Raw genomic sequence first — 15,222 nt, 5'->3', positions numbered from 1 at the left:
GATTTATATAAACCATACTTTATGTTAAATATATCAGCAACGTCCGAATAATTATTTCCGAATACATGAAGTCGATTGAGAATAGCATTATACGATTATATCATTCGCGAATTGTTTCAACTAAACGGAGGTACTTGACGAGTCCTTCGTCCAGGTACCTTGAAGTTAATGAGCGCTAATAGATTTGGGCAGTCCCATGTAAAGTTGACAATCTTAAATAAATTCAATAAATCTACAATTTTTCATCTCTGTTAGTTTTAACAAGTTCAATGTTTTTAATAGGAAGTCATAGTTAAAAAATTCACATCTGATCTGAGTTTAAAATTAACATGTCAGAAAATTTTATTTTGATCTCTTTCAAGAGTATATTGGTGTGAACTATAATACGGAGTCCATATAGTTAAGTTGAATTCCAACTGATTCTCAACTAAAGCTGTATACATCAATTTCAAAGTATTCATATTTTTTAAGTTCTTTGTCACTCGCTAAATAAATCCTAACATTTTTGAGGATTAATTGGCTATGCAGTTTATGGGACTGATGAAAGACAACTTTTGATCAAAAATGACACCTAGATCTCGCACTTCAGAAACAGAAACTAATTTGTTGTTCCTAATCGAATAATCAAATATGATAGGATTATTTATTCTGAAAAATTGCATGATCTGACATTTTTTTATGTTGCAGTTGCAGCTTATTAGTCAAACACCAAATAAATAATTTGTCTAATTTTTTCTGAGAATTAAAAAATCATTGACAGTGTTAGTAACTTTACAAATCTTTATATTGTCAGCTAACAACAATGCCTCAACATCATCTAATATATGTATTATATCATTTACAAAGATAATAAACAGTATTGGACCCAAGTGGAATCCCTGCGGAACACCACTTGTTGCTAAGAAAGAATGGAGCTTAATATCAACAACTTTTACAGTAAGTATTCTACCGGTTAAATAACTAGTAAACCAATTTAGCATAAGTCCACTTATACCCAAAGTAGATAATTTATGCACAAGAATTTTTAGACATACCTTATCAAAGGCTTTGCTAAAATTAGTATAGATCGAATCAACCTGTTTTCGTTTTTTAAAAGTATCTGAAATAATATTTTCGTATAAAATAAGGCTAGTTAGAGTTGATCTAGATGACATAAATTCACGTTAAGAAGGGGTTACTATCTAGCTAACACCAGAAGATATTTTACTCAAAATATTTTTTTAAAAATATTTTGGAACGGCGGATTGTTTACATATTGGTCTGTAATTTGTGATGTCACTCCTATCTCCACTCTATATCGAAGGTAAAAACCTTGATTTCCACAATTCAGGAAAATATCCCCCAGACAGAGATTTATCAAAAATTATATGAAGTGGATGTGGAAGAAAATCGATACATTTGTCCATAACTACATTTGGATTTTAATTGTTAAATGCTTTTTTTTTATATCTGACACTTCAATATAAAGTCAGGATAGCTGTACATTTGCATTTATTTTAATCACAATTACTTGTATTTAGGTTTGCTGAGTATTTTGTTTGTAAACACAAAATATTACTCCTTTCTTTAAAATTGCTTACAGTTTTTAAAGAATAGTGCATTATATGGCAAAGAAGTATTGTCGTTTTTAAGAGTTTTAGAATAATTAAATACTTTTTTAACATCGCTTCTTACTGAATTTTCAAAAATATTTGTTTATTTATTACGGCAACCAAGAGAAAACTTTTTACATTTGTATCTAAGTTTCTGAAAAATAATATAATCAAACAGTTTTCTAGTCATTTTATAGATTTTATGTGCTGTTTTTTTCTTATAAATGAGATCAATCAATTCTCTACCAAACCATATGGGAAATGAAGATATTCTTGTTTTGGTCATTGGAACATGTGTATCAATTGATGTGTATAAGGTATCATAAAATGTATCAACAACGTTATCTAAATTATTACCATTTAAAAAAAACAAATAGCATTTGAAAGAGAACCACAAACTGTCAGATAGTTTGCTTTGTTAAAATCACGGCAGTCGATAGAGATACATGGAGGCTCTTTGTGAATTTTATATGCTCCAACTTGGGAACGGACAAAGAATGATGATGATGATGATTTACATAAGGGCGGGCATATTGCCTTAAGGCAATTTCTTCCTACCTACCCAAACAGTGCAGTTTGAGAAAGTTGCAAGTACATGGACATATTCTAGGTAATTATGCAATCATATAATTTTATACAAAAATTGAAAACAAAAAATTACTAAATAATTACACTTTAGTATGAAGAGAGGATTGGAGAGGGGATGTGAAGGAAAGAAGAAGGAGAAAGGAATAACTCATACATCTAGATAGTGATATTTCAATCTTGATTTAAATGTAAATAAAGACGAAGCCGTCTCTAACATTAGTGGGTAGATAATTCTACAATCGAGAAGCTACTACTGTGAAAAGGAAGGCAAGAAAATTAGAGCAGTAAAAAGGTTTTAAAAGCTCAAAGGGTTTTCAGTGTTACACGTTTTATTCTTTTCGAAGAACTCAACTATAGTTTCGATATCACCCATCGGCGTCCCTGGGAAGAGTGCTCTCCCGATATATAATATAGTACCTTAAAGAATAAACCACGGGATTGGTATTGAATGAAATGTTCAAAAAACAAGATTTAGTGATTGTACCATTTCCAAAGCATCATAACTTTTGAACCAAATGAGAAAATTTCAATTTCTTTCAACAAAACAGAGAACATTTTTGAGAAGGGAAAATTTAGATCTAAATAACTCCCTAAGAAGGAAATCCAGCTTATCTACAAACGTTTGGTCACAATAAAAACATTGATTGAACTAACTGGTAAAGGAAGAAGCATGAAAATTGTTTTTAGACGTTGCCTATTAGGTGAAATGGTTCAACCGGATAAATCTCAACCACATGATAAAGATTTTTAGCTCTTAAACGTCACAGAGGTCAACAGATGAAATAGTTGGGTAAATATGGATGTTTAAACATCGCAAAATGTTGAATGTTATACAGCGTGTAAAATGAACACTTAACCCAGCCAATGTCAGGTCATAAGCCTTGTAAATGCTTACACTTTTATATTCCCCTAAATAAAATGTTTTTCATTTCTGTTGTAATAAATTAATATTAATTTTAATGAAATATTTATTTAGATAGTTGTACAAATAAAATTAGAACACCTAGTTATTATGACTCCCAAGGGGTATGAATCCAGTTCTCGTCTACAAAAGTTGGATAGACTCAAAATATTTTTGATAAAACCAGCTGGTCCAAGTAGGAGTATAAAAATTGAAATAAATGCCCTAGACTTTCATATTCAAAATTTTCATCTAATGATGTAGGTACTTACCTAAAGATAGTAAATACAGGACTTTCATTTTTACCGTGTTTCTTAAAAATAAAATAAATTAATAATTTATTCATGTAAGCAAATATAAAATCGTTGTGTCCGTTTTTTTTTTCAATTAAACAAGATGAAACAACAAAAAAAAACAACAAATTAGTCAGTAAGTCTAGAAAACTTTAGACATACTCAAAACATTGTAGAGATATTTTCAACTTTCAATGTAAAATAATGTTTTTTTTAAATTATCTTACATATGAAAATAGCGTATCTGGGACTACTAATGTTTTTTTTTTGCATAAAAACTAAGTAGACATATTTAAACATAAAAAAGCATTTATACAACGAAAGTGGACTTTGATATTTTATTCACGTATAAAATAGCTTATCGCGACCATTTTTACAAACAAACAAAACAAACAAACCATCACGCTGTTTCCCCGTAGGGGTAGGCAGAGAGGATAGAACGCCATAACACTCTATCTTGGCATACAGAGCTCGCTTCTTCTACATTCATACATCATCTTCTCATGCACGCGCGCCGATTATTCATACTTTTGACATGTCCATCTTCAAGTATTTGATGGACTTGATCGTGCCATGTCTTTCTCGGTCTTCCTCGTTTTCTGCATCCATAAACATTTGCATCGTAGATCCTTTTAGCCGTTCTTTCACTGTCCATTCGCTCTACATGTCCAAACCAACGCAGCACCCCTTTCTTGATTCTGTCAATAATGCATGTCTCAGCCTTACACACTTCACGGATCTCGACATTTGTGCACCTATCATACATCGTTTTACCACAAATTCACCTGAGGGATCGCATTTCGACAGCATTCAACCTACTTTCATCATTATTTTTCCAATTCCATACTTCGTTCCCATACATTAGAGTTGGCTCTAGAACTCCGTTGTGAACTGCTAGTTTAGCCTCCTGCGATAAACATTTGTTTGCCAAAGTAGATTTCAGTGCACCGTTCACCCTGTTCCCGGCACTCACCCTCCTTTCAATATCTTTCTCGGCCTTTCCGTCCCTAGTAAACATACTTCCCAGGTACACAAATTATTCTACCTGATTCAGAATATCTCCGTTCACACTGATCTCACATTTAGTTATATTTTCATCCCTTTCAAAAACCATAACTTTCAATTTATCAACATTCATAAGCAAATCGCTTTTCTTGCATACATTGTAGACTTTTGTTACCAACAATTGCAGGTCTTCTTTCCTGCTAGCAAGAAGCACGGCATCATCCGCATACAGAAGACAGTTAACAGTTATACCACTCATTTTTGCTCCCATTCTTAAATCTTTCAGTTCTTTCATACAGTTATCGATGTATATGTTGAACAACCACAGTGACATTACACATCCCTGTTTGACTCCTTTCGGAATATTAAACCACGATGTGAATGACCCATTCACCTTCACACATGCTGTGCTGTCCTTATACAGTGACGCAATAGCCCTTGTCAGGTTACCATTCACTCCATACCAAACTCTATCTTTAGTCACTTTTCTTACTCTCTCAATCAGTATTCTGCCATAAATCTTTCTAACAGCGCTCAAAAGGCTGATAGCTCTATAGTTTCCGCAGTCCACCCTTGAGCCTTTTCCCTTGTATAGAGGCATAACAACAGCTCTCCTCCAATCAGGGGGAGTGTATTTCTCCTCTAAACATAGGTTAAAGAGCTTATGTAGCCATACAAAAATTATTTCTCCACCCGCCTTTATAAACTCTGTGGCAATGTTATCTTATTATATGCAATCATAACCTTGCGCTTTCCCATTCTTCCGATACTTAGCAGCATTGTTAATTTCTTACATACTTATCTCTTTCGCATCGTCATCTGCATTTATGTTTACTTAAGAAGGTGGTGCGCTGGCCATTTTTACTTCAAAACGGCAAAAAGTGGATTTCTTTGTTTTATCCACTAAAGTACAGATATGATTTATAGATACACATTCGTTGCATCTTCTTATTTATTTGTGATGATTGATTTGGCGTGTAATATTATTCAAGCACTTGATGTATATTGAACATGATCAAGTGTCGTGTCATATATTTTGGGATTTTTTGGCTAAATCCGTTAATGTTCGCATCATAAGTAATTTCAGGCCTTTTTCATAGTACATTCGCCCTACATCCGAATACAAGTTCGTTCCGAGAGTCAATAAATTTTGTAAATTACCCCATTTGTTCTACAATCTAAGACCAAAACCTATCATTATATAAAAACACCTTATTTTTTCTTTAATTTCTTTCTATTTTCTGGTTTACCAAGGTATCATTTAGCAACAGTATTTATTCCACAATAATATATTAATAATTTCTCGTGGCATTTTAGCTTAAAATATTAAAATATATGTTTAATAAACTTGCCAAAATTTATTTTTAGTTTAAATCATCAACGGCCTTAATAAATATAGTATTTTCAAATAAAATTAATATTTGAAGCACTAACTTTGTGATGTTCAGATACTTTATATTTATAATCAAATATTATAAGCCTAAACAGGTAAATACACCAAAGCATTATTTTTTCATATTGTATTTTTACCGATCGATCGTATCGCAAACTTACATTTTACACGTGTGCACCTAGATCACAGTGATACAGTTTTACTGTACATTTCCTAGAAACACGAGTAGATGATTTATTCAAAAGTACACACCATTACGTTTACTTGAATAAAGGAAGAAAGAAAAAAAAAATTAAATGAATATGATCCCATTTTTTCATATAACACAAAATTAAAAATCAGATCTGATTTGCTTCTGTAAAATTATCGTCGTTAAATTGTCAATTTTTCGCTTTTCACCTCAAATTTAATGTTATCAATCACCCAATGGAAAAAAATCAAATGCGCTAATTTGTGAAAAATCTGTTTTATCTGAGGACATCTTACAAAAGTACATAACCAAAATGTGTTCCTCATGTTTTTTTTACGTTTTAAATCCATAAAATTCATTCATCATAAAGTTGCATGTAATCCAAAATTTTTAACCTAGGCAATCTATGTCGTTCTTTTTCATTGGGTGACCGTTATGTTGATATTACATAACTTTTTGGAAAAAAAATCACAGCTCTCGTTATGCAATGGGTGAATTCCAGGTTCTGGTTTCATGGGTGATACCACCATAATATTATGATCTATTTAAACCTGGGTGCTTCGTGCTGTAAATCACATTTTTCACAATAGACTAGAGGATCTTGTTTCGTCCGCCGTCTGGAGTAACGGTAAGGGTACCTTTTTTATGTAAAAATAAATGTTTGAATACTTCAGAGACGGTGTCCGCCGGCAGATTTGACACTTAAAAAATTAAGAAAAGTTCTAATAATATTTTTGTTAATTGAAATTATTTATTTTCCTAAACAGAAATAATGCGGATTTATGGTTTAAAAATAATTAATTAATCTTAAGCCTGAATGTTCTGTGTTGTAAAATGTAAAGCGTCACTGTTATTGGGCTTCTTGGCCTGTTGCGGTGAAATAAAAATACATAATAAAAATATTTCCTTCTCATTAAATCACAGTAATCTTATTACCAAGAAGGTCGATGAAGGTAACCCAAATTACGTTTTAATAAATGTAAAAATATATAATTTAATAAAGTTTCAGCATAAAAGTTTTCGTAGTTCGAAGTTTCGCCGCAGACTACAGTGGCGCTGTAGTCGAAATTTCCGTAGGGCCTAGCGGCCGCGGCAGCCCGCCAGCGATCCCCTACTTTTGTAAAATATTTCTCATTTTAGTTCAGGACCGTTCGTTGTTTCGCGCGGTCGCGTCAGCTTGCTCTGAATTGACGTATCGAATTACGAAACCTAGGCGGGAAAACTCGTCGTGAATTTAAAAACAGTTCTGGAAAACATTTTGAAATATGATAAACAAATAGGGAACAATAAAATATTTTCGAACGCTTTTTTAGGCAGTTTTTTTTGTTTGTTTTATGTTTTGTGTCTAATGAACTGGAGTTTTTTTCATGAGATTTTTTTGGTAAGTTGTGCACATTTAATTTTATCAGGTTAGTTTAATAATATAACTTATTATAAGACCTTTTGAGAACTTCGTCCCTTATAACTATTTGTACAGTACTAACATTAGTATTTGTACGCGTAGTAATATACAAAAAAAAAAAATAGTATTTCCGAAATGTGCTTACTTTAAAAATGTGACAATGAAAAGATAAAAAATAATTTAAAAAACGCATGATATTTTGATATGTCCATTATATTATTTATAATATAATATAATAAAGCTACATGCATATACAGGTTTTTTTCTAAGGTACCGAATTACAAAAGTATAATTTAAAACGTCCAAGAATTTTTTGAAAAGGTTATAATACTTTAATTTAGAAATATAAATAAAACAACATTATTGAATGAATCATTCCACAAAATCATCCAGTTATTAGGAATTTTGCCTTTACTTTTACGATGCCATTGTACACTTCGGTTGGACATAAAGAAATCGTGATTGACCTATTTTTGTTTTATTTTCTTGGATGGGGTGTGCTGTGACGTAGTTAGAATTAATACAGTAAAACATCAATTATCCGGATTCATGAGTGCCAGATTTTATTCCCTTTGCGCACAACACAGCGAATTGGAATCGCACTAAAAACTTACTCGAACATGTCCAGCAAATTTAATTGCACAATAAGTTCAACCCTACGGGAAATAGGATACAAAAAATGTATTCTTTAGCACGGTAAAAATTAGAGCATTAAATTGAAAGGCAAAAAAAAAGATTTTAATAATAACGAACGACTTTGTATGACGTCACTAGTTCTTCCGAATCAACCAATGACGAGAGTTTTGTGATTGATTTCCGTTGTACATTTAGTCAACAGACAAATCAGCTGAACTCATCGAAAATAAGAGGCAGAGAACTTGAGACGTCACACGCAAAATGATTTCAAAAATACAGAATTTTAAAAATCATAGCGCTGATTTTAATATTATTATTATTTTGGCTCAGTTTAATACGAGTAGTCCCACAACAAACAAAAAATCACTGAACTTCCCCATTCAATTAATATTAAAAAATATTTAATTTATTTTTCATTACCTGATAACGGTTTGGGAATTAGGGAATCCGGATGGCTGAAGTTCGGATAAATGGAGTTCTACTGTATCACCAAAAGTATTTGGCCAGTATGCTGTTATTAGGAATGAGGAAAAAATGGTGATTAAAACACCAATATTTTTTTTTCGTATTAACTTGGAAAAATAATTAGGTACTTTCGTGACTTGCTTTCTCTTTACTTTATTTTTAAGTTTTTGTATATTTTTGTGTATATATATATTATATGTTTTTTGGATTCCTATTATTATCTTTAAAAAAAGCATTTTTAGTACTTTTTAATTTTTATCTTCCTAATATATTGAGTTTTTCTACTAACATTTCTTGGTGGAACTGCATTTTAATTATAATAATAAAAATACTTTTTGGTTTTATTCCACTTTTATTTTTTTATTTCACTTTTATTTAACAAAAGTGGAATAAAACTATAAAGTATTTTTATTATTATAATTTGATGTTCCTTTTAATGACTTATTTTAAACAATATGTAAGCGTGTTCATTGAATGAAACCATTGTGTTTTGAACATATAAACTTTTTATGCTTTTTTTTCTCGTTTATCTACTGCATATTATTTGAAGTGTTTATTTCTATACAATATGTATATTTTGTAAACTAAAAAACACCACGTGCCGTGTATATTGATAAATACATAAGTAAATTTATATATCGTACTTCGGCATTCAGAAAGAGATCTTCGGCCATATTTTACTTTGTAGAGTTTTGTCTTTGTCATACACGTGTCACGTATAATGTCCGCCAGTGGTTGTTAAGCGTTCTAAAGGACGGCTAGGACATTTTAAAAATAATTATCAATAAAATAAACTATCAAACTTAGTAAAAACTATCAAACTAAAAATAGAATGAACTTTCAGAAGTTTCGGAAATTAAATAACTTTAAGTATTTTTAAAATTGATGATTATTTTTGTTCGATTAACAAATTAATACGGTATTTTTAGATTTGAAAATTGTTGAACAAAAAAAACCTAATTAAAGGGTGTTAATGGAGGGTAAAAAAAACCCCTACTGGATTTGTTAGTCTAAAAATACCGTTTAAATTTGTAAATCAAAAAAAATTTATTTATGTTCAATCGAAGAAATAAAGCTGCCAAAGCTGTTCGCGATATTTGAGCAGTGTAAGGCGAAGATGCTTTGCATTATTGACTAATTTGTTGTGAAATGATGAAAGATAATGCAGTACTGACTAATTTGTTGTTTTTTTTGTTGTTTCATCTTGTTTAATTGAAAAAAAAAAACGGACAACGTTTTTATATTTGCTTACACGAATAAATTATTTATTTATTTTATTTTTAAGAAACACTGTAAAAATGAAAATCCTGTATTTACTATCTTTAGGTAAGTACCTACATCATTAGATGAAAATTTTGAATATGTTCTTCCCATTTTCATTTATTTATTTTGAAAATAGCCGCTCATTTTTCCTTCATTACGAAAAATCTTTAATAAAAAAATATACTTTTATACAGCTTGTATGGGTATAGAAATAACAATAAGTAAAAATGCTTTTAAAAAATGTGCATTCGTTAAATATTTGTATATAAACACTTACTGACTCTTCTATGCCTACCGGTTTCGAGACGTACCCGTCTTTTCGTCAGGACACCAATTTAAAAAAAAAGGTGGCTGGGGATGAAGAGAGGGGATGAAGGTGTGTTTAATAGATATATGGTGACTGTTACAATGGAACATCGTTTATTGGGCTATATTGATAGGTTGTTTAATTATCGATTAAAGGGACAATATTTTTTAAAGCCTTCCTAATGATAAATATTTCCATATTATTTTTCTTTTAATCTTTTTTTATTTGTCTGTAAGATTTTAACTCCTGTATATATATTAAAGGCAATATTAAAATTGATCGGGTGATTTGCTAATTCGGAGAAATTGTTATTGTTAAGACACCTCATTTGTTTTTTACACGATTATTAAAATTTCTTGACGTTCTGCCAACGTAATCTGAAAGTGCCCTGACGAAGAGACGGGTACGTCTGGAAACCGTTAGACGTAGAAACATCAGTAAATGGTTATTTACAAATATTCAACAACATTTAGTAAAATCAAAAAAGTTTTAAGTATGTTAAACTGTTTGAGACAGCTACTTAAAGATAAAAAACAAACAAAAAAAATCATAAACATCAACTCTGCGAATGTTACACAGTGTGTAAAAAGGCCACTTAAACCAGCTATGACAAGTCATAAGCCCTGTAAATGCCTAGACTTCCATATTCCCCTTTTCAAGGTATTCTCCAACCCTGTAGTAATTTCTTCTGCGCATTTGTCGATCTGGCTGTAGTCGGGGAAAAACGAACGCAAAATTAGGAAATCATACGATTTTGCCATTTTAAAATGAATGTTTTTTTTTTTAATCGGGCAGTAATAAAAAAACAAAAAAACATAAATTAGATATAAACAATATATTTTACAGGTATTTGGGTTGAAAAATAATAAAAAGTTTTATGTAACTAAAATATAATTACTTTTAGAACGCCAGATTACGCCATTTCAAATTTAGACTAAACTTCGTTTTAAAATGCCAAAAAAAAATACAGAGAGGTAAATTACGAAAGGTGTTATCGGATTGTGGATTGAGCGGAAATCTGACACGGGCTATTGCGTCACTGTGTAAGGACAGCACAGCATGTGTTAGGGTAAATGGATCATTTACATCGTGGTTCGACATTCCCAAAAATGTCAAACGGGGATGTGTGGTGTCACCATAGCTGTTTAACACATATATCGATACTGTATTAAAGAACTGAAAGGTTTAAGAATGGGAGCAAAAATGGGTGATTTAACTGTCAACTGTCTTTTGTATGCTGATGATGCAGTGCTTCTTGCTAACAATAAAGAGCACCTGCAATTCTTGGTAACAAAAGTCTACGATGCATGCAAGGGAAGCGATTTGCTGATGAATTTCGATAAATCGAATGTGATAGTTTTTTAAAGTAAGATCCAGGGTCTACAGTACTCTATAGTCAAGAGAATTGTACCAGCAGAGATTTACGAACAAAGAAGTTATAATGATCTCCTGTATAAAACAATCAAAACTCTGCCTGTTCGAGGATTACTGTGGCTTTGCATCATTTTAGAACAATTTAATAGTAATACATTCAAGTTTCCTCTCAAACATAACCATAATACACTCTTCACATCTAATGATGGCTTGGTAGTACCAAAAGTACGCAATAAGTATGGTTATAGAACTCTCAAATATTTAGTAACTAGTATTTTTAATTTAATGCCGAAAGAACTTAAATTTAACTCACATTGTAACAAAAGCAAAATAAGATAGTGTCTGCTCGATCAAAAGTTTATCCATGAATGTGTAAATATTTTAATTTTTCTTATATTTCATAAATAAATTTGTATATTATTACTTGTATTTACATGTATATTCTGATCTTTCCGGCGGTAAATTTATATCTGTTATTCATTGTTTTTATAAATGTAAATAATATTACAATATTTGTGTTTGTCCAAATTATAAGTTAGTATAAATATAATCTCCACCAACAAGCTACAGAAAGTGGCTTGGTGGGATTTTTGTTTTAGTAAAAAATATAACATTTAAAATTTATAAATAATTGTCAAAATGTATAATTATATTATTTAAATAAAAAAATAAAAATCAAAGTATTCCTAAATTTGAGATTGAAATTAAAAAGAAGCGCATAAAGGTAAAATGATGATAGCCGCAAATCTTTTTTTAATCATTTAAGAGAAAGAAATGAATTTAACATTGAAAACGAACAACTTAATTTACAATGTTTATAGTTTGTCCAAATTTTGTGGGCGAGGGCTGGATTCAACCCCTTAGGGAGCTTTCGTAACATATTATAACAGACATAAAGAACATTGAATCCAACCCTTGTCTACAAAAAATTGTACTAATTCAAACATTGTTGATAGATCCACCTGGTCTAAGAAGTATAAAAATTGAAAAGTATTTTCAGGCGTTACCTAGTATGTGGGTGAAAAAATTCAATCATATGAATCTCACCCGCAACAATAGAGGTTTCAGCTTTTTGACTTCACAAACGTCAACAGATGGAAGAACCGACGGAGAATAGATGTTCAAATATGAGCAGAACGGGGAATGTTACACAGTGCGTAAAGTGGCCATTTAAACCAGCCAATGACAGGTCATTAGCCCCGTAGATGCCTAGACTTCTACATTCCCTTCTCTAAAATGTTCTTCATCTCTGTTAGAACAACTTAATGTTTTTACTGTGGATTAATATAGAGATAACGACAAACCACAAAATTTGCACTTAAAATACAAAATTAGTATCACGATGTTAATTACGAAATTACTTTAAAAAGTAATGTTTTTAGGTTTACTTTGGATGAAAATGAAGCTAGTCTATAAAAAATTAATATGAATAAAGTTTTAATTGTCTTTCTTTACAGCTGGGTTTCTTTAAATAATTCTACGCTTGGCCAGCATTTGCTGAAATAAAAATGGAGGTACTTTTTTGGTCATTACCGTCAAATGATCATGAATATAAAATGAAATATAAATATCATTAAAATATTTTATTTTTCTTTACCACATTGCGTACTTTTCAGAAGGTTGTGAATTTATTTCACAGGGCACTGCATTGGTACACCAATCGCAGCGTATCTTGATCATTTTTGTGACATGAAGGTAAGATGATCAGTCTAACGCTTCAGGTACCACTCCAGGGACTATGAAATATTCTAGTGGAAAAGAAAGCTTTTGAGTAAATATTTTATATCAACCATGTCGGGAATCGAACCCGAGACCTTTTGCATGGTAGGCAAACAATCTGACCATTAAATCACGAAGTCGACAATACATAGATGTTTGTGCACCTATTGAAATAGTTTTTATTATACTTATCTATATGTTTACGTATTCTTTTTTTTATTAATATTTCGTATTTTGTGGTTTAACATTTTACCATTTTTGTTAACAAATCAATAAAAAAGCGTTTGAGTTTGGTTAAACGTTGACCAGTACTATAAATACCTTATCTTTAAGATTTATACTTTGAGTTAGTCCAAATTTTTGTAGACAAGGACTGGATTCAACTCCCAGGGGAGCTGTTTATATTAACATATTACAACAGAGATGAATAACATTTAAGAGAAGGTAATATAGAAGTCTAGGCATCTACAGGGCTTATGACCTGTCAATGGTTGGTTTAAATGGCCACTTTACACACCGTGTAACATTCTTCTTTACTCAACTTCACAAACGTCAGATGAAAGAATTGGATGAATATACATAGATGTTCGAATATGGGCAGAATGGTGAATGCTACACAGTGTGTAAAGTGGGCACTTAAACCAGCCATTGACAGGTCGTAAGCCCTGTAGATGCCTAGACTTCTATATTACCTTCTCTTAAATGTTATTCATCTCTGTTGTAATATGTTACGATATTATCTTATTTCTCTCACTTTTTCTCTTGATTTCATATCGACGGCGGATAGGAAAAAGTTTCTAAGCGACGTCTAGGAACTTTACGGAAAAGCCAATTAAAGTTTTTTCATCAATAAAATAAATCTCATAAATATGTATTATTTTGGTGTGATTCTTACATGATTTTTATTAAATGCGTTATTCTCTATAAATGAGGAAGTTCAGTGCCTTTTTCCTTTTTTTGTTTGTCAATTGACTATTAAACTAAGACATTTTTTAAAATTTATATATCGTTTTATCAGCGCTATGATTCTTATGAGGTTTGTATTTTTGAAATAACTCCGCTTGTGAAGTCAGAGGTTGTTCTAGGTAAGTTCTTCAGAGTGGTTCGTTTACGGTTAGCCAACCAACCGGATATCCTTCACAGCTCTCATATCATTAGTTGGTTTATATAAAACAGTGACGTCAATCAGAGTAGTGCGTTTTTACTAAAATATTTTTAATAGTTGGTGAGAAGACCGGAGTTTGACGTTTGCAAAAAGAATGCAATATAAAAAAAGATTTATTTTATGTTTTGGAATTCAACCATAAACAAGTACCTAGGTACCTACTTGAATTCAGTATTTGAGTATTAACAATTTTTAGTTTTGGAATTTAATCACAAACAAGTACCTAGGTACACCTATTTATCAATGAAAAGTCTTTTGCCAACGTTCGGGCAGGACAACGTCCGTCGGATCCGCTTGTTTACTATAATATTCAACTCATTTTTATATTATTGATTGAATCTAATGAACTTTGTGGAATAGCATGATTAAATATATAATAGATAAAATATTTTGTTTTTAGACCACTTGAAGCTCTACTAGTTTCGGAAAGTAAAGATCCTTCTATCTACAACTTACAATAACACCCGTAGATGGAAGGATCTGTGCTTACCGAAACTAGTAGACTGTTAAAGGGGTCTCAAGTGGTCTGAAAACAAAACGTTTGTCCAAATATGTATTTCAAGTCATCTCCGTTCCCCGTATTTTTCGGATTATTTTCTTATAAAATATACAAATTAACGATAAACCCCAATTAGGTGTGCTAATAACTTCATCTGGTTTCTTTAGGAAGGTATTTTGGGTGTTTAATTCATCAAACTTTTATTGTTTAAAGTTCGTTTAGATATTTTGACAGCGTTTTCATTTTGTGGAAAATTTCAGGGCACAAAATGTCAAAACTGTTAGGACATTTTCAAACTGCTTGAATGATTTGAATAGACGGGTTGATAAATTACGTTGACATTTTTGTAGTACTGTTTAATGTAAAATTATTATTCTTATCATTATTATTATATTCAATTTACAATAACTTACTGTTCTTTAAAAAAAAA

The 15,222-nt window shown here is 31.1% G+C and overlaps 1 protein-coding gene across 2 annotated transcripts in view; it reads left to right on the top strand.

Annotated features, from left to right (window-relative positions):
* Window positions 1-7,100: 7,100 nt before the first annotated feature.
* LOC148284377 (uncharacterized) overlaps window positions 7,101-15,222 on the top strand; it is a 472,082-nt gene continuing 463,960 nt past the window's right edge. Inside the window, exon 1 of one of the 2 annotated variants that reach the window (XM_088241191.1) lies at window positions 7,101-7,343. The gene's annotated coding sequence lies outside the window, so the exon portion shown is untranslated. The remainder of the gene's footprint in view (window positions 7,344-15,222) is intronic. The other variant, XM_088241185.1, reaches the window with a different exon arrangement.

This window comes from Micrasema longulum, unplaced genomic scaffold (assembly GCF_059751315.1).
Source record: "Micrasema longulum isolate JH-2025_06_02 unplaced genomic scaffold, ASM5975131v1 h1tg000127l, whole genome shotgun sequence".
In the NCBI taxonomy this organism is placed as follows: Eukaryota; Metazoa; Arthropoda; class Insecta; order Trichoptera; family Brachycentridae; genus Micrasema; species Micrasema longulum.
Note: the sequence above shows the minus strand (reverse complement) of the source record. Positions and strands in the feature narration are given on the sequence as shown.